Genomic DNA, 21,090 nt, shown 5'->3' with positions numbered 1-21,090 from the left:
CCCTCTCTCCCACTCTCTCTGAAAAACAATGAAAAAAAATCCTCAGGTGAGGATTAAAAAAAAATTACAAGGCATATTAAAAGGTGAAAAACACAGTTTGAAGAAACAGAACAAGCATCAGAACCAGACTCAATTAAGACAGGAATGTTAGGATTATCAAAATGAAAATCTAAAACAACAATGATTAATGTGCTGAAGACTCTAATGGGAAAAGCAGACAACATGCAAGAACAGATGAGGAATATAAGCAGAGCTGGAAATTCTAAGGCGTCTAAGGTACAGATGAAAAGCACTCACAAAAATGAAGAATGCCTTTGGTGAACTTACTAGTATACTGGACATGACTAAGGAAAGAATCTCTTGAGTTTCTGGATATGTCGATAGAAACTTCCCAAACTGAAAGCAAAGAGGAAAAAGTGGACATAATGGAGCAGAATATCAAAAAACTGTGTGACAACTGCAAAAGGGATAACGTGTGTTGGGGAAGGAGAAGAAAGGAACGGAAGCCATATTTGAGGCAATAATAAATGAGAATTTTCCCCAAATTAATGTCAAGCACCAAACCACAAATTCAGGAAGCTCAAGGAACACCAAGCAGGATAAATGCCCCCCTAAAAACTGTACCTGGGCATGTTGTATTCAAATGGCAGAAAATCAAAGAAAACATCTTGAAAGAAGCCAGAGGAAAAACTCCTTACCTGGAGGGGAGCAAAGAGTAGCATCTAGCTTCTCAGAAACCAAGCAAGCAAGAAGTGAGTGGGATAAAATATATGAAGTGTTGAGAGAACTATTTTCTCCAGTTGCATTGGCTCTGATCCAACCAAACAAGTCAGTGTTTAGTGAAATCTGACCCTCCTTCCACAGTTCATTGAAGCTTTTTTCTAAAAGAGTGGACTTGGTTGAAACTTAAAGAAAGAGAAAGAGAGAAAAAAGAAAGAAAGAAGAAAGAAAAAGAAAGAAAGAAAGAGGAGAGAGAGAGAGAGAGAGAAAAGAAAGAAAAGAAAAGAAAGAAGAAAGAAAGAAAGAAAGAAAGAAAGAAAGAAAGAAAGAAAGAAAGAAAGAAAGAAAGAAAGAAAGAAAGAAAGAAGACGAGGAGGGAGGGAGGGAGGGAGGGAGGGAGGGAGGGAGGGAGGGAGGGAGGAAGGAAGGAAGGAAGGAAGGAAGGAAGGAAGGAAGGAAGGAAGGAAGGAAGGAAGGAAGGAACCCAGATACTGTAGGAATTTCCATGGGATTTGGAAATGCACCAGGAGTGCTGTGAGGCAGGCGGAGACCAGGGATGGGGTGTAACAATCAGAGTAAGGTCAAGGTGGGTGTGAGTTATTAGACTAAAAATTCAGAAGTGGCAGAGAACCACAGAGCCTGTCTTGTTTTGCAAGGACTTCGGTTTTCCAAGTGCTGCTCTCTGGGTCACTAGACCACCAATAAGGGTCAGAACCTTGGAGAGTTCCAGACAGACCAGGGCCCAGAAATGTGTGTAACTGCCGCACTGGCATGAAGGGGAGGCAAGGATAAAAGGCTCTTAAAATAGATGCTGAAGCAACCCTCCTGTGTGCTTCCTATCAGAATCTCCAAAATGTAAAAGACTGGCACCTGTCTCCCCACAACCTCATGGAGAGAGTGGGGCCAGAGATTTCCGTCTGTCTTGTGGAACAAGCACAAAGACATAGTGGCAGCGGGGGTTTTGTTAAATTCTGCTGGTACAGAGGGACACAATTTCAGACACCGTGCTTTCTCCTCAGGACTCTTCATAGGTATGGTATTGCTTCCCTGTTATTTCCTGAGCTGTTACAAAATTAATTAAGTCCTTGGTGGACTGAGAGGATGGATTGCCTAAAAGTTGTTTTCTGGTGGGTACTTATGTTTGTACTGGGAAGATAAAAAAGATACTCTGTGTGTTAAAGATGGTTTGTAAAAGCTGCAATAAATTCAGGCTCGTGCCAGCAACAGCAGACTTGCAAATATAGTTGCAGGCTGATTAGCCTCCTAATTTCAGTAATCTGGTTTTGTTTTGTTGTTTGTTTGTTTGTTTTTAGGGCACTAAGAAATCCAAACACTTATATATTGTATTAGTGTTCTTTTTCTTCTCAGTTTTAGGGCCTGTTCATGGTTTTTCACATCAGATTAATAAATTTCTAATGCCTCAATTAAGGTTTCACCTAACTTTTTAATCAATCTACATTTATGATGCCAAATCAGGCTAAAAATAGGAACTTGAATGCAAGTTTCAGGAAACACCTAAGTAGTGATAACTTTGTTATCCTGGAGGTAACAAAACAAAAGGCAGAAAAATCTTATGAAAATGGAACTTATTACAAAGAATAATCGTCACATATTTACACTCTGTTAAGTACTAAGATATATCCACTATCTTTTTATACTACCTGAGAGAACAGGAGAGTTAGAGCGAACTGTTGAATGGCTGATTGATTTGCAGCGCCAAGAATAAATGCAGCCTCTAAAAGGTGTGTGACGAAAAGGGAGTCTCCAGGACTGCATTAGCATTTTAATCAGATTTGGGAGATAAGGAAAGTTAGGTTTAGTTATGGATAACAAAAACATCAGTGAGAAAGATACAAGACTGTAGCAGATGTTTGTGTCTCTTTCAAGAGGCATCTTTTTAAATATTTATTGAAGGTTATCCTAATGAGTATTATTTTTTATGTGATGAGGTAGACCCAGTTTGTGGTTGAAAACTGAGTTTGGATTGAGACTTCAATTCTTAGTTCACACCACATGCATCAAAACACCAAGAGGCTAACTTCAGGAAGGTTTCAGGTGGACTGAATAAGAGGAGGGAATTGTATCCGGAGTGTGATTTGCAGCCGTGAAATCCTAAGTAAACACCAGAGATATGACAGAATGAAGGAAAGTCAAATGTCAGAAATGTCTATAGGGGAAATACTGGTGTCATTAATAGGAATTGAGGTAGTTACAAAGGAACCCAGTCAATAATTAGTTCCATTCGGAACATGTTGAATATGAAGAATTAAGTGATATTCAGTTGGAAAGATTTACTAAATAGTTGAAAATTTTATTCATTCAGCCTTTCTTAACATTTGAGGAAACTGAGAGTAGTACAGGTTTCTTTCCTCCTCCTATAAGCCCAAGAATGTGGTCCCCAGAAGGATTTTCTTAAGAAAGTATTTTAAGCCAATTAGTGTTGTTTATAAAAGTAATTCTGCCTGTGAATATACTAGAAAACATTGAATTGGTTCATTTGAATGGATGAATTGTATGTTGTGCTAATTACCTCTCAATAAAGCTGTTTAGAAAATTCATCTTCACTGCACACATTTCCAAGTATTTGTCTTTAGGACCACTAGGGAAAGACCATAGTTCCACATCAGTGGTTGAACTTGCAATACACAAATTACATTGGATATGAGGGCAAGAGAGAATAGACACCACTTAATTTTTAGAATGAAGTTTCAAGCTAGGTTTTAGAATATAGAAAATGTAGATGTTTTTCCTTTAGTCTACTCAACAAACATTGAGCACCTATCCCTACCCAGCCATAGGCATCAGGAAATACTGCCTTAAGGAGATGGTACTCTGAGATGAGTCTTGAAGGATGAGTAGAAATCAGTACAGTGAGGAGGGTAGAGATGTTCAGAAGAAACAGTTGTGGAAGGGCAAGCATATGTCAAAAACTGCATTCAATTTGGACTTACTACAGTGAGGGGGGTGGAGGAAGAATACTTCTATGTAAATAAATACATAAACATTCACCACATTTTTAACAGCTTCATAGTGTTCCATAGTATGATTATATGCCGTAAATTATTTAGCCACCCCTCTATTGATGGACATTTAGATTGTTGCTTGGTTTTGGCACTGAACTTACTTGTACATATGTCCTTGCAAACTTTAAATGTAATTCTGTGTCAGAGGTTAGGCCTTGTTTTTGATAACCAGCATTGACAAATTTGAGTACATACCTTAGGTCTGGGTGATGACCAGTCATACTTCACTATATTTTAAAATTGTTGAGTTCAGTTGTTTTGATTAAATCAAAGTTGTTTTCAGTTTGAAATCATTTATGGCTTTGAAATCATTTTGGCCGTGGTAAGGACGTGGCTTTTATTCTGAGCGATATGGGAAGTCGTTGGTGGTTTCTGCACAGAGGGTGGACATAACATAAAGATGTTTCTAAAGATCCTCTGGCTACTGTGTCAAAAATACAAGACAGGGAGGCAAGGACAGAATTAGGAAGCCCAATTAAGAAGCTATTGTAATAGTTCAGGCAGGGGATTGTGGCTTAGACTAGAGGAGGAGTGATGAAAGTGAAGTAACATGGTGGGATTCTAGACATGTGCTGAAGCTGGAGTTGACAGGATTTGCTGATGGATTGGATGTGGGTGTGAAGAGAGAGAAGGGTCTCAAAATTAAGATTAGAGTGGCCTTTTCTTGAGTTGGGAAGATTGAGAGAGATGTATCATTGATAGGTAAATTAAGAAGGAAATGTATAAAACAAAAGAGAGCAAGAATTACAGTTAGCTCCTTTAGTATGACTCACGTAGAAGGTCCTTTTCTCTCCACTTCCAGGTAGGTCTCATTCTGACTAGAATAGACCCAAGCTGGTAAAAGTTTGGAGAAGTGGGGGGCATATACTTATATATATATGTATTTATTTCTCTCAGAATCTGTCTGTATCTAAAAGATGACAGTCCCCAGAAATATAGTTGCTATTAGTAATTATACATAGAGATATTTTGGCTTTATGGAATTGATATGTTTCATCAAAATGATTATTAAGCCCTGGCCAGTGTGGCTCAGTTGGTTGGGCGTTATCCTGGGAACTGAAGGTTGCCGATTGGTTCCCTATCAGAGAACAATCCTCGGTTGCAGACTCAATCCCTGGTCCAGGGCGTGCAGGAGGCAGCTGGTCGATGTTACGCTCTCACATCGGTGTTTCTCTCTCTCTCTAAAAATCAATAAACTACATCTGTAATACTCTTCAACAATCAAGGTGTTTTTTTAAATAAAGTATTTACTAAGGTAAGAAAGTTTAATAAACTGTTCTTTAAAAAAAAGATTGTAAAGAAAACCACTTTTCATTTGAACTTCCATTTAAAATTAGAAATGTTGCCCACAAAAAAATTCCACTAAACTGAGTTGGAAAATGTCATAGTAACCTAGCAGTAAGAGATTAATCATGCTGTAGCATTCTATGGTGATTTAACCAGCCACAATGGCATTATGGTTACTTAGACCTTAACTTCAGCTTGCTGTTTGAATGCATCATTTCTTTAATCCCCTACCATCATCTCTGAACTTGACTGTCCCTTTCTTGGTGATCATAGGCTACACTTCCAAACCCTGCTACACATTCTCAGTTCCCAGAGTATCTTTTCTGCCTTTTATCTGTGTGTTATGGGGCTGCCTATGTTTGAGAAAGCTTCATTCCATTCATGGCACAAACTTCAGTCTAATCATAGTAGTTTACAATGCTGTGTGTCAAGTCCTTGTCATTTCTCTGCAGGAGGAAATATAAAACCAGAAACTCACTGCATGTGAATGATAAATCCATGCCCACACTGATTGCTTAATCCTGTAGATTCCAAAGGATCGAATCCAAAGGCATTCACAGGTCTCACTGGCTTTTTCCAGTTTGTTTGGTTTATAGACATCCTTATTTACAGAAAAGCTTAATGGTCCACAAATATTTGAATGGCACATAAGCTATTCTATTTGAACTGTTGGTAATACTAGCACATGATGGACTTTAAATTAAAAATATGGCAAGCTCAGAATTTCCCCAAGGCTCTAGCTTTAGCTCCTCTTGGAGTTACACAGCTCTACAGTGCCTAGTATTATGAAATATGTTAAACTTATTCTTTGACTATGCTTAGGATGTTTAATAAACCTTAGAGTGGAAATTTTTTTATTGGTTTTTAGAGAGAGAGGGAAGGGAAGGGGAGAGGGAAGGGGGGGCAGAGAGCAAGAGTGAGAGAGAAACTTCGATGTGAGAAACGTCGGTTGCCTCCAGTATGCACCCGGACCAGGATTGAACCCGCAACCTGGGTATGTGCCCTGACAATGAATTGAACCTGCAACCGTTCAGTACATGGATGACATTCAACCAACTGAGCCACACAGGCCAGGGAATAGAGTGGAAATTTTTTAAGTGCACAATAAAAATTATAAAGGAATCAATTTATTCTTTATTGCTAGCATAATTGGCTAAACAGTGATTAGATTTAACGTGTCTTAAGAAATTCCTAGAAAGCACGGGTTTACCATTAAGTTCTTTTTTTTATTGCTCAAAGATGATGGAAAAGATTGATTGGAAAGATAGGTCAGAGACCATTGAAAACTGCTAACTAAACAACAACAGGTAATCAGAAAACTCTTGCTCTGAAATCTATAGGCAACACCTGCAAGAGGATATAAGGACTTTTAATTCTTTCAAGTCACAGAGCTGTATTCTAACTTCAGTGGATGTGGAGCTTTGACATGAGGAAGCGGACACTTTCTAAATTGTAGGTCCAACCCTATTAGCTTAAGCTCTGACTTAATTAAAATTTAGGGATTGGTGAGAAAGGTACCAAACTGTGTCTTAGAGTGCTTTATTTTCAACTTTTGTGTGTTAGTAGTCATGGTAATAGTGTGCTTGGTTTTCCTAAGAGCAATGACTAGAAACCCATGCTGATCCTCTTTCCTGGTTAACCCCCCTGTAATAGGCCCAGCCGCTTAAACCACCTGAGACATCAGTAAATGTGAGAGTTGAGTCTGCAAACCAACTCTCTGAAGTCATGTCCTTTGTCAAATATTAATCTTTCAAAGGCCACTGAAGAAAACTTTGCTCAAGACTATACCTGCTCCTCTGTTATTCAGGGACGTCACCACTAAATTCTTAGAACCAGCAGGTTTCATAAGCATTTACAGTTTCTTTTTCTGTTGTTAAAAAGGAGCATTTATTATCAGCTACATGGTTAGCATCCATGCTTTCATTTGATTGTATTTCTGTCACTTGGAGCACGCTTGTTTTGTCACACTACTACCAGCTTTATGAAGTATCAATCGTGTTTTCTAAAACTAGATTTTAGGAAATCTGCCTGTGCTGGACCCTGAGTACTGCCCAAACTGGAACCACGTGCCTCTTGCCTTCCCTGTGCGCCTCTTGAGTTTGGTCTGTTCTCTCCCTGCTTCTAGCCATTTTCCACCTCGAATCCTGCCCTTTCCCCTCACTGCCGAATGAGGAGTGGTGCAGAGCTCCCACCCTATACACCTAACTTCTCTCCAGTACCCAAAATACGTGCCCTAGCAGTGTTTATGCCAGAAATTACAGGGCAAGTTCATGAAGAGGTCAGAATAAACCAAGGGGGAACTGTACACTTAAAAACAGCTAAGGTGGTTAATTTTGTATTATGTGTATTTTACCACAATAAAAACATTTTAATAAATAAACCAAAGGGAAATTTGAAGTCGATTTATACAAAGCTGATATCGATTGAAGTATTAATACTGAATTTAAAAGTAACCTTAGAAATTATATTAAGCTATATTAACTATATTTAGAAACTGAGGCCTAGAAATATTAAGTGATGTGCATAAAGGGGGTAGGGAATAAAGCCCAGTATTTTCAACATTAGTCCATGTTGTTTTGGAGCTATCCTCTTTACTCCCTTGACTTAGGAGTTAGCCATAGCTAACCCTTCTGTCTATTTTATGTTCCTTTGGAACTGAATCATAATTTGTTCTTCAGAGCCATGCCTAACCAGTGCCCTTTTCCTGGAAATAGGAGGCAGTGGGTAAGCCTGGGTGCTAATAGTGGGTAACCTGGCTTGGAAAAAGTGATCAAGTGACCTTCTGGGAGGAAATCAGACTAGTGTTTTTTATACCATCTTACATGATAGAGCCAATAATTAATACAGTCTACATGAGAAGTTCACCCAGTTATTCTTCAAAGCCAGTCAGGTTTATTTTGATATCTAATGATGTCATCCAGATGTGTAAAAATAATACAAATGTATGTGTAATAAGTAACACAAAACATCATCTAAAGCCCTGGCCAGTGTGGCTCAGTTGGTTTAGTGTCAGCCCCTGCAAAGGTCTGCCGGTTCGATTCCCCGTCAGGGCACATACCCAGGTTTCAGGTTCAGTCCCCAGTCAGGGTGCGTACTGGAGGCAGCCATCAATGTTTCTCTCTCACATTGATGTTTCTCTCTCTTTCTCCCTCTTCCTTCCTCTCTCTCTAAAATCAATAAAAACATATAAAAATGTCATCTAAATTGTATAGCAAAAACGTTCAAAAGATTTCTTCGTGCAATTGTAGTTTATAGCTAAGCCAACCTCTTTTCTAATATTGGAAATTTCATCAGGCATATTTCTGCTGTGATATTTTGTCTGTGCGACACCTGAGGTGGCTCTGTTTCAAGCTCTACATTGGGTACAGTTCTGTTCCACGTGTCTCTCATTTTGGGGCATGCATGCTCTTTTCACAGTAGATGGTAGAAACACAGGAGACCAAGTCACACCACACGTATTCCCCTTGACCAAGACCAAAAGCTGTAGGGCAGGGATGTACACCACCTGTTCTCCTGGGAAGCCTGTCAAAGTCACACAGCAGAGAGGATGGATAACCCTATTACAGGGAGGGAATGAAGAATTGGGGACAGAAGTCTACCACAGAAACGTTTCAGCCTTGTGATGTCAGTGTGTTGCTGAACTAACTGTCCCTTTTGATTTCTGAATATTTGAGCAGACAGCTAGGGTCTTGGTTGGTTGGTTTTTTCAGGTAGCCCTTCCCTTTCACTGTTACCCTTTTTCCTCTCTGACAAGTGACTTCACGATGTCACTGTCACCTAATGTGTGAGACCCCAGGAAACATAGCCACTGGCTGATAAACTAAGGGGCTTGACGTTGCCTGAGCTTTTTTACCTAAGAAACTTGATTTGCTGTTTAAGTAAATGTATTGCAGAAGCTTCATTGAAAAATTGTTCTTACACAGCACAGTTTAATCTGCACTCTGAATTCTCCGTGTCCATTTCCGAATGATCCAGTCCAGCCTGGCTTCATTTTCTTCCTCTCTCAACCCACCTCAAGAACTCAGTGAAAAAAATCAAACAATGTCTTTGCCCTTTGACTTATGAGTAAATGATGACAATACCTTAGAGCTCAATTATTTGCTAAAAATGTACGTTTAGAGTACATACATACAGAAACCAAAATGTTAAACTGAGCAGATTCACTGCCTTCATTGTCGGTGTCTTATTCCCCAGGTTTGGCATTTCTACCCTAATTCCTAAAACTTGCATGGTTTGCTAAACTATAATCTCTTCTTTGGACTGCATTTCTTTCCTTTTTAAGAAATAATTGCCTATCAAAATAGCTATCTGGATGTATTTATGTGTGTAAAGAATGTGTTAGAAGTGTGACCAGATTGCATTTATAAATATTATTATAACACTACCACAAATTGAGTAAATAGCACACAGCATCAGGAGTTCAGCTTAGAGTGACTCATTAGTCCAGCTGTAGTCATTACTCAGAAATAATTCACAGCAGACCTTGATTTGAGGTCCTGTAGAGATGATAAAAATAGGTGGGATGAAAATACCTATTTAAAGAATTGTCTGGAATGTTTTCATGCCTTTGAGATGACATCATCATCTGGTGGTATTAAATGTAACTCCGGGTACTTTCCTAGGTTATTCAATTGACATAATTTTTTTTTTTTAAATCACTGCCTTAAAAACAGTTCTGGGACATTTAATGAAATGTTACTACATATATCAAAATCAGTAAGAAAACCCAGCAATTGTTCTGGAATTAAGAGAGCTTGTGATGTTTCAGACAGTATCTCATCTTATGTCTCTAAGCCAGTATTGCCTCATGACATCTCTTCTATTATTGTCTGGAAGGGCTGATTAAAGTTCTTATTATTTAACCTTCTTTTCTCACATGTATTGTAAATTTGTTTGCATTAGGGACTGAATTTATCTCCCGGTGGCTCTCACATTAAGCTATCAGGACCATTCCCATAGGGGTGCTTAAATTTTTGTTTGAATTTTTGCTTAATGGAACCTTACAAGTTATTAAAATCAAGTTCATAATTTCAGATTATTTTAAGTGCTCTTAAAATGTAAATTAGATCAGGTCTCTCACCTACTTAAACCATTAAATGGTTTCCCAATACTTAAAAATATAGACTCCCTCCTTAGGCGTCTGTATTCTTACTGAGTTTGACTTCCACTTCCTCAGTTTCATCATATACCTACGCTTCCTCCTTGCTATTTATGCTGTAGCCTTATTTGGTGTCATTTTGGTTTCATGAGTTTGCTACCTCGTTCCTTGAATGCTTTTCTCCTCTGTTGAGATAGTACCTTTTCATTAAGGCCTCTGCTGATCACTCTGTCTAAAGTGGCCTCCCAGCTGGTCACCCTGTTTCCCTGGCCTTTATATATATAGATATTTATATATATACTCTATATATTTTTATATGTTTTAATTTATCTTTATTATTGAAAGTATTACAGATGTCCCTTTTTACCCCCCATCGACCCCCTCGACTCCACATCGAGCCCCCCCTGCCCAGACCTTCCCCACCCTATTGTCTGTGTCCATGGGTTATGCAGATATGCATACAAGTTCTTAGGTTAATCTCTTCCCACAAACCCCCACCCATGCCTGCCTTCCCTCTGAGATCCCTCAGTCTGTTCCATGCTTCTATGTCTCTGGATCTATTTTGTTCATCGGTTTATTTTGTTCATTAGATTGCACATATGAGTAAGATCGTATGACACTTGTCTTTCCCTGACTGGCTTATTTTGATTAGCATAATACTCTCCAGTTCCCTCCATGCTCTCTCCAAGGGTAAGAGATTCTTCTTTTTTGCAGCTACGTAGTATTCAATTGTGTAAATGTCCCAGAAGATGCTTGATAAGATTTCAGTCTTCTTGAACTTGTAGAGACTTGTTTTGTGTTCTAAGATGTGGTCTACCTTTGGAATGTCCCATGTGCACTTGAGAATGTATATTCTGCAGCTTTGGGGTGAAATGTTCTGTAAATGTCAATTAAATCCATCTGATCTAGTGTGTCATTTAGAGTCACTGTTTCCTTGTTGATTTTTTGTCTGGAAGTTCTATCCAGTAAAGTCAGTGAGGTGTTAAAGTCCCCTACTATATTATATTGCTGTCCATCTCTCCCTTGAAGTCCTCCAGAAGGTTGTTTTTCTTCAACCTGTGTGAGTCTTTTGTTCTGGGGTGGATTTCTTGTAGACAGCATATATTTGGGTCATGTTTTCTTATCCATTCAGCTACCCTATGTCTTTTGATAGAGCATTTAATCTATTTAAGGTTATTATTGATAGGTACTTATCTATTGCCATTTTATTTCTTTATGCCTATGTTTCTGTCTCTATTTCTACTTCTTATTACAGCAGTACCTTTAACATTTCCTGCAATACTGGTTTGGTGGTAATAAACTCCATTAGCCTTTTTATTGTCTGGGAAGTTCTTTATTTCACCATCTATTTTGAGTGATAGCCTTTCTGGATAGAATATTTTTGGTTTCAGATCCTTGCTTTTCATTACCTTGAATACTTCATGCCATTCCTTCTGGCCTGTAGAGTTTCTGATAAGAAATCAGCTGACAGCCATATGGGGGCTCCTTTGTAGATAACAAAATGCTTTTCTCTTGCTGCTTTTAAGATCCTCTGTTGGTCTTGAATTTTTGGCATTTTAATTATGATGTGTCTGGGTGTGGCCTCTTTGAGTTCTTCTTGCTTGGGACTCTCTGTGCCTCCTGAACTTGTATGACTTTTTCCTTCACCAGGTTAGGGAAGTTTTCTGCCATTATTTCTTCAAACAAGTTCTCTAACCCTGGCTTACTTCCTACACCTTCTAGGACTCCTATGATGCGAATATTGTTACGTTTCATGTTGTCCCACAGCTCCCTTAAGCTGTCCTCCTGTTTTTAAATTGTTTTCTTTTTGGTTCTCTGATTGAGTGATTTTTTCCTACCCTGTCTTCTAATTCGCTGATCTGATTCTCAGCTTCCCCCAATCTGCTGTTTATTCCTTCTAATGTGTTTTTTTTATTTCTACTATGTCATTGTTAATTTCCTTCATAGTTCCCATAGCTTTTCTCGTGCTGTTGAGCATCCTTACAATCAGTATTCTGAACACTATATCAGACAGATTAATTATCTCCATTTCATTTAGCTCCTCTTCTGGATAATTCTTTTGTTCTTTCATTTGGGACTTCTTTTTTTTGTCTTCCCATTTTGGCTGCCTCTTCAGGTTTGTTTCTATGTATTAGGTAGATCTGCTAGAACTCTGTCTTTTTGGATGGTCTCTGGTACAGGCCAATGTCAGACACTGTTTGTGACTGACCTTGAGAACCCTGTTTGAAGCTTTCTGCAGTCCACAGTGTGTGGCTCCCTCTGCTGCAGCTGGGTACATTTGGAAAGGACCAAGATGCACACCAAGGTCTGCTTTTCCAAGTTTGGTTCCAGAAGCAGATCAGGCAAAGACTCAAAGCACCCAGAGGCTGATTGTTAATCAGTCTCTCAGTGAGCCTCGGGCTGTAGACCACAGCAAGGTGTAAACTCCACATGGTGGAGTGAGAGGTTTTCAACAGGTGGGGCAATTGCTCCTCCCCCAGGCAAAAGCTGTCTGGATAGTAAATGTCTGCCTGAGAAAGATGTCCCCTGCAGTATGGGGAAATGACTCAGCACAGGAATCCAGATGGCTGCCTTCTGAGCTCCACTGCCCCAAGCCAACGATCCCGGACTCTCCTCACACATCTGTAGTCCACTCTGCCAGAGCCCAGGGTGAGTGGCTGCACACAAAACTTTGTGTGTTGGCCCTTTAAGAGGATACCTGCATTTCCAGCTGTCTCTCCCTGGCAGACAGAAACCCTACCTTTTCACAGCCAGATATTATGTGGGCACCTTTCTCAGTTCTGGTGCTCTGGGCTGGGGAGCCCAGCTTGGGGTTCAGACCCCAGAGTTCTCAGTGGGAACCCCCCACAACTGAGATATCCCTCGGGAACTTCAGTTGCTGCCTATGGGAGCTCAGCCAGCACTCTCGTGCCTCTGCACTTCTTACCATCTCTGTGTGGTCTCCACTTTGCATCCTTGGTTATAAGGGTGCCCTCCAGCTAGTCTTCAGTTGATTATTCAGGGTGGTTCTATATTTTAGTTGTAATTCCAGTTTGGTACTGGGAGAGTGTCAGTGTAGCTTCCGCTTAATCTGCTGCCATCTTAGAATCTCAGTCTATACTCTGTAATTTTTATTTTTCTATTTATATATTATCATTTCCACCACCCAAAAAGAAGTTCCATGAAGGCAAAGTGCTGAGTGTAACAGCTAACATAAAGAAGTCACCAAGTTTGTTAAATGAATAAATAAATAGATGACTCTTACACTTTAAACTCACAATAGAGTTCAGCTTTCTGTTTAAAGGAGAAAGCATTGTGCTCTGACATTGACCTGAAGAGAATCAGTACAATTGAGGCTCCAAGTAGTCATATGCTAATGTGCTCATTAGCATATGTGTGATTCTTTTGTAATTGATTTTATTCTAATTCATAACTGAGGGGTGTGTGTGTTTTTATTGAGAGCTGTACCACATATATGGAAAACTGGGCCAAAGTCATATTCTCTGTACATGTTCATTTTTATAACCCTTCTTGCTTGATTTGTCCCATTAAATATTTGAAAATATAATTTTTTTATAGTGCATACTTTGTGTTGTATCCACTAGGTACTTATTAGACACAGCAGACAGCATATTTTCATGCAATGGGATAAAGAAATTACTGTGTATGGACAGAAGCCAATTGTGTAGATGTAGAAATGAAACACTCTTAAAAGGTCCTCTTCCATCAAGTTAGAATTTATGTGTGGAGAGGTTTAAGGTAGGACCCTCCCACAAATAACAAAACTTGGGGTTTATTCCTGAGAAATCAGAATCATTCAGGACCTGAATAACTTGTCCAAGGTCACACAGCAGTGAGAAGTAGAAACAGCATCCCAAATCAGGCTTGTTTGACTTTAGAACTCATTTCTTCTATATTTTGAAGTCTCCCTAGGTACAAAGAGATCAGAAATTTATTTCAGTGGTGTGTTTTATTAAAGATACGAAACTTTTACTCTGACTGGCTTATTTCACTTAGCATAATAATCTCCAGTTCCATCCAATTCTATAGCAAAAGGAGATGGGCAGATGGGGAGAGTGGGGACATCTGTAATAGTGTCAAAAATAAAAACAAAGTTGAAAAAAAAAAAGAAATCTTTTGAAGTCTTCTGTTTGTTTGATATCTGACTATAATCAGATATTGCAACCTATTGGCTTCCTGATGGGGGTTATAAATAATTTTGGAAAAGTTTAATCATATTTGCTTTTAATTGTTGCTGAAAACTTTAATATATAGTTACAGAATTCAGTTGTAAGTAATCTTCAAAACTTTAAACTATGTACCTCAAAACTCATTTACTTCTCAGAAGACTGTGGTTTGCTTCAGTAGTTCCACATAGCTGGAAGAACTGATTCGGAATCTAACAGATGCAAACAGTCTAATGTTGGAAAATTGCTGAAAGCACAATTAAATTGCCAGAGTATACCACAGCAACAATTTCCTTTAATTTTTGTCAAGCACACAATTTGAAATGATTACATACTTACAAAAACAAACAGAAAAAAAGCAAAATGTTTTAAAATCTATAGTTTCATATTTCTAAATGAGTCTCAAGGTTAAGTTTAATGTAATTTAATATGATAAGTAATATCTAAGATTTAAAATTAGAGTAACTCAGTTATCCTAATTTAATACAGATCGTATACTTAATCCATTTTTCATTCGTGTTCACAGTGTAAAGTGATACATATGTTAATGTACTAAAAACTGTTATCAGGGTTTTATTTTATTAGTGGACCTTCCTTTCTTAGTTCTCTTTTATCCAGGAATGATTGAGTAGGACCAATACAGTCTAAGTTGACAAAGACCAGAGTGCTAAGTTACAGTGAGATAGTTTTGTTTTACGGCGATGTTTTGTATTGGTTAAAGGAAAGAAATGTTAGAGGAAAAAGAGGAGTAGAAATTTTAATCTGGGGATTGAAAATAATGGATCTTCACAATACTTCAAAGAGGACAGATGAGCCAGTGTTGATCACTGTATTGGAGCCTCATGGTCGATAGTGGTTATATTCCTGAAAACACTATTTCTCTTCAAATTTAGTGATTTTTGGAAGTGTGAAGTTTTTGTAAATTTGTGGGTTAAGAACCTTTGACCAAGATTTAATTATCTGAGGTGTGGGGGTTTCTTAGCCTTTTTAAAAGGTGAGTTAAGCATAAAATATTAAATCAGCATCAGCCTTTTTACTCCCAAATCACTAAATGATGAAATTACAAATATAATTATTTAAACATAACATTAAATAATTAACTGAATAAATTATTAATGTTTTGGACTATTACTCAGCTCCAGCTTTAAAGGATGCTAATAATTTCCAACTGAAGAACATTAAGCTTAAAGGAAGTCATTCAAAGATTCTGATATTCCCTGAAACTTAAGGAAATGCAACTGGTTGGGTTTCTCCATTTTGATAAGATGCTGGGAAAGCCACCTCTTATCCCCCAGGAAGAGAAGGGATGTCTACACGGTGGTGATGGTGGTGATGGTGATGGTGGTGGTGGTGGTGATGATGATAGCGGCTAACATTTACTGAGCATTCATTATGTGTCAGGCGTTGTGCTATGAAATCTAGACTTATGTATAAATACAGGATGAAAACATTTATTAATTATGCTGCATAAAACTTGTATCTATATAACTTGAAACTTACGTATTGTGGCTTTAGCTATACTTAATTTAGGGGTTGGTAGAAGGTGACCCTTGAGTTTTTGAGGTTGAGTGACTAAGATAGTAGTTATAGTGGCTTAGAAGGTGGTAATGAAGTTTATAAAAAGAAAGATGAGCTCAGTCTTGATAACACTGCAATAACAGAAAGAAAAACCTATGTAGATGTGCAATTGAGTAGCTATTGAAAAGGTCAGAGACATTTGGAAAATCTGGAATTTATCTTTATAAAAATTCTAATCAATGAATGAAATCCCCCAAGGCAGAGTTTCTTAACCTTGGTTAAACCTAAAACTTTATAGACCCCTAGAAATTTCGTATCAGATTTTATGTGAGTGTTTGTATGTAAATCCAGTTTTCATTAGATTCTCAGAGTCTGTGGGCAGGAGGCTGCTGGCCAGTGTTAAGGCATGTCTTGACTTCGGTGACTAAAGAGGCACCCACGAGACAGGCACTGAATGAGAATAGTGTGAAAGAACTAACATCATCCAGCTAAAAATAAAACAGATCGGAGGTTACTCACAAGAAGGTGATAATTTAGATTAATTCTATGAGAGGAGTTTAGAAAAAGAAGGGCAAAGTGCCAGAGCTAGGCTGTGGGAGTTTTAGTGGTCAGACAAGAAAGAAAAGCCACTAGTGAAACAGATGGAGGAAAACTAGACAAAAACAAAGTCTATGGGGAGAGAGATTTATTTTGAAAGCCAATTTAGTATAAAATTTAATGAAAGGTCCTAAAAGGTAAGAACTGAGAAATAGTCATTGGCTTTAGACTAGGGAAGTTACTAGTGAAATTTAAAACAATTTCAATGGAGTGTGAAACATAGATACCGTGTCATAAGGGCCTAGTGGATAGATGGTGCTTAGGGAAGGAAGGTAGCCTGAGTCAGCCCCCGGCAGCGTAACAACAGTAATTAGCATAGTTGAAATAATAGCAGCCAACATTTTTGAGCACTTGTATATGTCAGGTACCATGAAGAGGTGTGTTGTGTTTTGTTTTTTCTTTTTCAATAGCTTTTTTCCATTTAATCTTCACATAACTTTGTGAAGTGGATTCTACTATTATCCCCAGTTTTAGATCAGCAAATGAAGGTTTGGGGAGGTTAAGTAATGCGCTCAGGGTCACATAGTTTGCAAGTGTGAAGACAGAATTTGAACCCAGGCAGCCTGACTCCTGAGCCTTTATTCTTAGCACCACACTACTAACTTTTAGTATCTGCAGTGTGTCCTGCTGTGAATGGGGGAGAAAAAAGGACACACGTTGTTGTGTAAGAAGTAGGGAGAATACAATTGTATATACATTTTTTTCACATATAAAATGAAACATAGAAGGGTAAACCAAAAACTAATAAAAACAATTACCTTTAGGCAGGGGATAGGAACAGACTTTGTGGACTGTATGGTGTTACATAGTTTTAACTTTGGCTTTATATTACACAGAAGGCATTTTAAATATTCAAAATATAAAGTTAAACAGGAGAAAGAAAAATAATCCCTAATATTTAAAAACAAACACATAAATGTACTATCTTTATATCATGTTGGCAACACACGACAGAGAGAGAGCTTTTCAAGTAATTTTAAAACTGTATTTGGCCTGTGCGTTCTTAGGACAATATAATCTCAAGTTAAAAAGGACTGCAAAGAAATGTTAACTTTTAAACTTTATCCAGTAATTTTATTGTTAGTAGTCATATTAGTATAGCTATTTTGAATGTATTTTATGAGTATTGTAGAATAAAACAAGTAGTGTATGTTAATGTTAAGAACCGGAACCTTTTATATTTATATAAGAGAAAAAGAAATGCAAATATAAAAACCTAAAGAAAAGTAATTTCTTTAACCTTAAGTTTGAAGTGGAATAAATTCATTATTATTTTCTCTTTAAAAGTACTCATTTCCTAGCTCTGTGCCTGAAAAGCTTAGGAGCAGTAGCAGCCCATTAATGAAACTGCACCCGAGCACCCAGGTTCCATTCCAGGAAAGAGAACCAAGGCTCCTGGAGAAATGACTGATTCCAGGTTTGGGGCAAGAAGTGTTTAAGAGAAGCACGAAGCATTTTTATTATATCAGAGAGCAGTGAAGGTATTGAGTGTTGCTTGGTCATTGTAAAGGGCTTCCCGCTGTCAGAGATGGAAAAGTTTGAGCATCAAAAGGAATGAGCCCTGGCCGGGTGGCTCAGTTGGTTAGAGCATTGTCCTGATACACCAAGGGCACGGGTTCAACCCCATTCAGGGCACACACAGGAATCAGTGAAGGCATAAGTGAGTGGGACAACAAATCGATGTTTCTGCCTCTCCCTCTCTCTCTAAAATAAATAAATAAATAGTATTTTTTTAAAAAAGAATAATGACTCACCTTGGCCAGCTGCTCAGTGGTTAGAGCGTCAGCCCTGCGCCGAAGAAGGGTCTTGGTCCAGGCACGGTCAAGAGGCTACTCATCCCTCCCCCTCTTTCTCTCTCCCTCCCTTCTTCACCCCTCCCTTCTACTCTTAAAAATCAATGGAAAAAATATCCCCGGGTGAGGATTAACAAAATAAACGAACAACTTAACCATTACAACAGTGTTTTTCAAAGTATGTTTTCTAGACTGCATACTTCAAAATTATATTGGCTATATAAAAAGATTTCTAGGTACCACACCAGTCCTGGATACTCCCCAAAAATACATAAATTCATGCCCAGCCAGTGTTGCTCAGTGGTTGAATGTTGACCCATGAACCAGGAGGTCACATGCTGGGGGCTGCAGGCTCCATCCCCAGTAGGGGGTACGCACCGTGCAGGAGGCAACCAATCAATGACTCTCTCATTGTTGATGTTTATCTCTCCCTCTCCCTTCCTCTCTGAAATCAATAAAAATATATTTAAATATATGTGTGTGTGTGTATATATTCTTGGGCCCCTTGCAACAATCTACAATATGGCAGAAACTCCGGGAGTAAGTCTCAGTAATCTGTTTTAACAAGTCCTGTAAGAGTTCTGATGAATACTTGAGCTTTAGAACCATATTCGGAGAGTGATGAGAATCTTTAATTGAAAGATCAATCTGTCATTCTCAGAATTCATTGATCAATCTTAGCATCCCTAAAAGTAGGAGAACCACATCTTATATTCCTCCTAGTAAAAGCGTCTATGACATATTCTTTCCACCCTCCAAAAAAATTAAACCTGAATCTATTCTATTCTTGATACTTGAATTCCAATTCATAGGAAATACAGGAGATAGAAAAATAAGTAAACAATATTATAGAGAAGCAAAGGACAAATCCAGAATGTAGGACAGCCCGTCCAGTTTCTTCAGTAATTCAGTGACATGGGAAAAGTGGGGAGGGGAGGGGAACTTTTCCAGAATAAAAGAATTCCAAAGACAAAATAAGTAATTGTGCCCAGCCAGCATGGCTCAGTGGTTGAGCATCAACCTAGGATCCGGGAGATCACAGTTCGATTCCCGGTCAGGGCACATGCCCAGTTTGTGGACTCAATCCTCAGTCAGGAGCGTGCAGGAGGCAGCCGATCAATGACTCTCTCATCATTGATGTTTCTATCTCTCTCTCTCCCTCTCCCTTCCTCTCTGAAATCAATAAAGATATATTTTAAAAATAAGTAAATAAATAAGCGGTTGCAAAATGTACATCTTGTTTGGATCCTGATTCAAATTGCCCACTGGGGAAATTTGAGTTCAAACTGTGTATTAGGTGAAATTAAGGAATTGTTTATTTTGTTAGGTATAATAATGGTATTGTGGTTATGTAAGAAAATGGTGGTAGTGTTTTTTAGAGATACATACAAAAGTAGGGTGAAACAAAATTATGTCAAGATTTACTTTAGGTTACTACAGCAAAAGAAAAGAAAGAAGGATTAAAAGGAAAAAAGAAATGAAGCAAGTATGGCAAAATTTTGAGAACTCTTGAATCTTGGGGATTCATTATCCTATTTTATCTACTTTCATATATATTTGAGACTTTCATAATAAAAAATTTTAAATGATCCTCAAAAATGTATTAGGATGTATTTATTCCTGTTCTAGCCTTTATCACGGCGTATGGTAATTGCCTGTACAGTTGTCTGTATCAGTATTTCTCAAACTCAGTATTGAAAGACCAATTTTTTCGTTGCCCAATCTGTCACATGCCATGACTTTTGTAATATACAATAAAAACCAATTACCAGGGAAACAACATGGGGAGTGGGGGGAAGGACATACAAAATATAACTGTAAAAAGTTTTGTTTAATTAAAGTCAACAAGCATAAAATTACATTTCACTTAACAATCAGTACAAATGCAAACTCAGGAGAAAAACAATTTTTGGGAAACGGTATCCATTCATCAAAAATACATAGGCCATGAGTGTAGAGAAGTGCTGTGGTGCTCATAAGTTTCTTCTGTAACCACAGTTAGTTACGTTGCTAAAGTGAAACATGTGTGTGCTCTTTGCAGCGTTAACTTGTGGTCCTTGTTTATTAACCAGAGCTTGGATTGATAGCAGTGCCCTTCGCTGAGGATGGTGTATACCTAAACTGGTTTTATTGGCAGCCACAGGTTTTTGCCTCAGTTCCTTCTGTTACTGTTTGGAGGCTGCCTACACTGCAGAAATCATAAAGAATGGGAGAGATGATAGATAGACTGTAATACTCGCCCAGATTTTTGCTTAAGGGGTGAAAATACCACTTCTTTAAATAGTTGGCCTCTTACTCTCTGGACTGCAGATGTCATTTTTCTCACACTTTGTTACGTATTTGTTGACGTGATGACTGTGGCTTTACATGATAATTTTAGGTTCATGTGTACTGTGCCCTTGTTTTTCAGACAGTACCCTTCTTGCCGAGCTTCAAAGCTTTTCCTTCCCCGGGGCTGTGGTGGTGCCAGTTTTGACTGCTTCTTCAAAAAATATCAATTGCTGTAGATTGTGTTATGCTTCCCAGGACTCATTTTGTAGGCAACAGTTTGGACTCTTTTTCCATATATATTAACCTGTACTTGTTCACATTGGATCTGTTAGGTTTGTCTGTGTTGCCAAAATTTCAAAAATCTTTTCCACCGATGCACATTAAGTCAGCATTTTCAACAGGAAGAAATTTTGTCGCCTGGGAAGCCAGTCATTTGTCTATGAAATGACTGCCTCACTTAGTGATACAATTTTATAGCTAAATGTAAAGCCTGAATTTGGTGTGGAATCATAGGAAAGATACTACGAACTAGCCAAAAGAGATTCCCTCGCAGAAAACGTTGCACTCTCTCGCTAAGTTTGTGCACCCCACCACCACCACCACCGACCCTTCACTGT

General features: G+C 38.3%; 1 protein-coding gene across 2 annotated transcripts in view; it reads left to right on the top strand.

Annotated features, from left to right (window-relative positions):
* Positions 1 to 21,090, top strand: part of SIK2 (salt inducible kinase 2) — a 112,389-nt gene that overhangs the window by 43,639 nt on the left and 47,660 nt on the right. The window lies entirely within an intron of this gene.

The sequence above is a fragment of the Miniopterus natalensis genome, chromosome 11, assembly GCF_054644295.1.
Source record: "Miniopterus natalensis isolate mMinNat1 chromosome 11, mMinNat1.hap1, whole genome shotgun sequence".
Taxonomy (NCBI): Eukaryota; Metazoa; Chordata; class Mammalia; order Chiroptera; family Miniopteridae; genus Miniopterus; species Miniopterus natalensis.
This window is presented reverse-complemented; position numbering and strand designations above follow the sequence as displayed.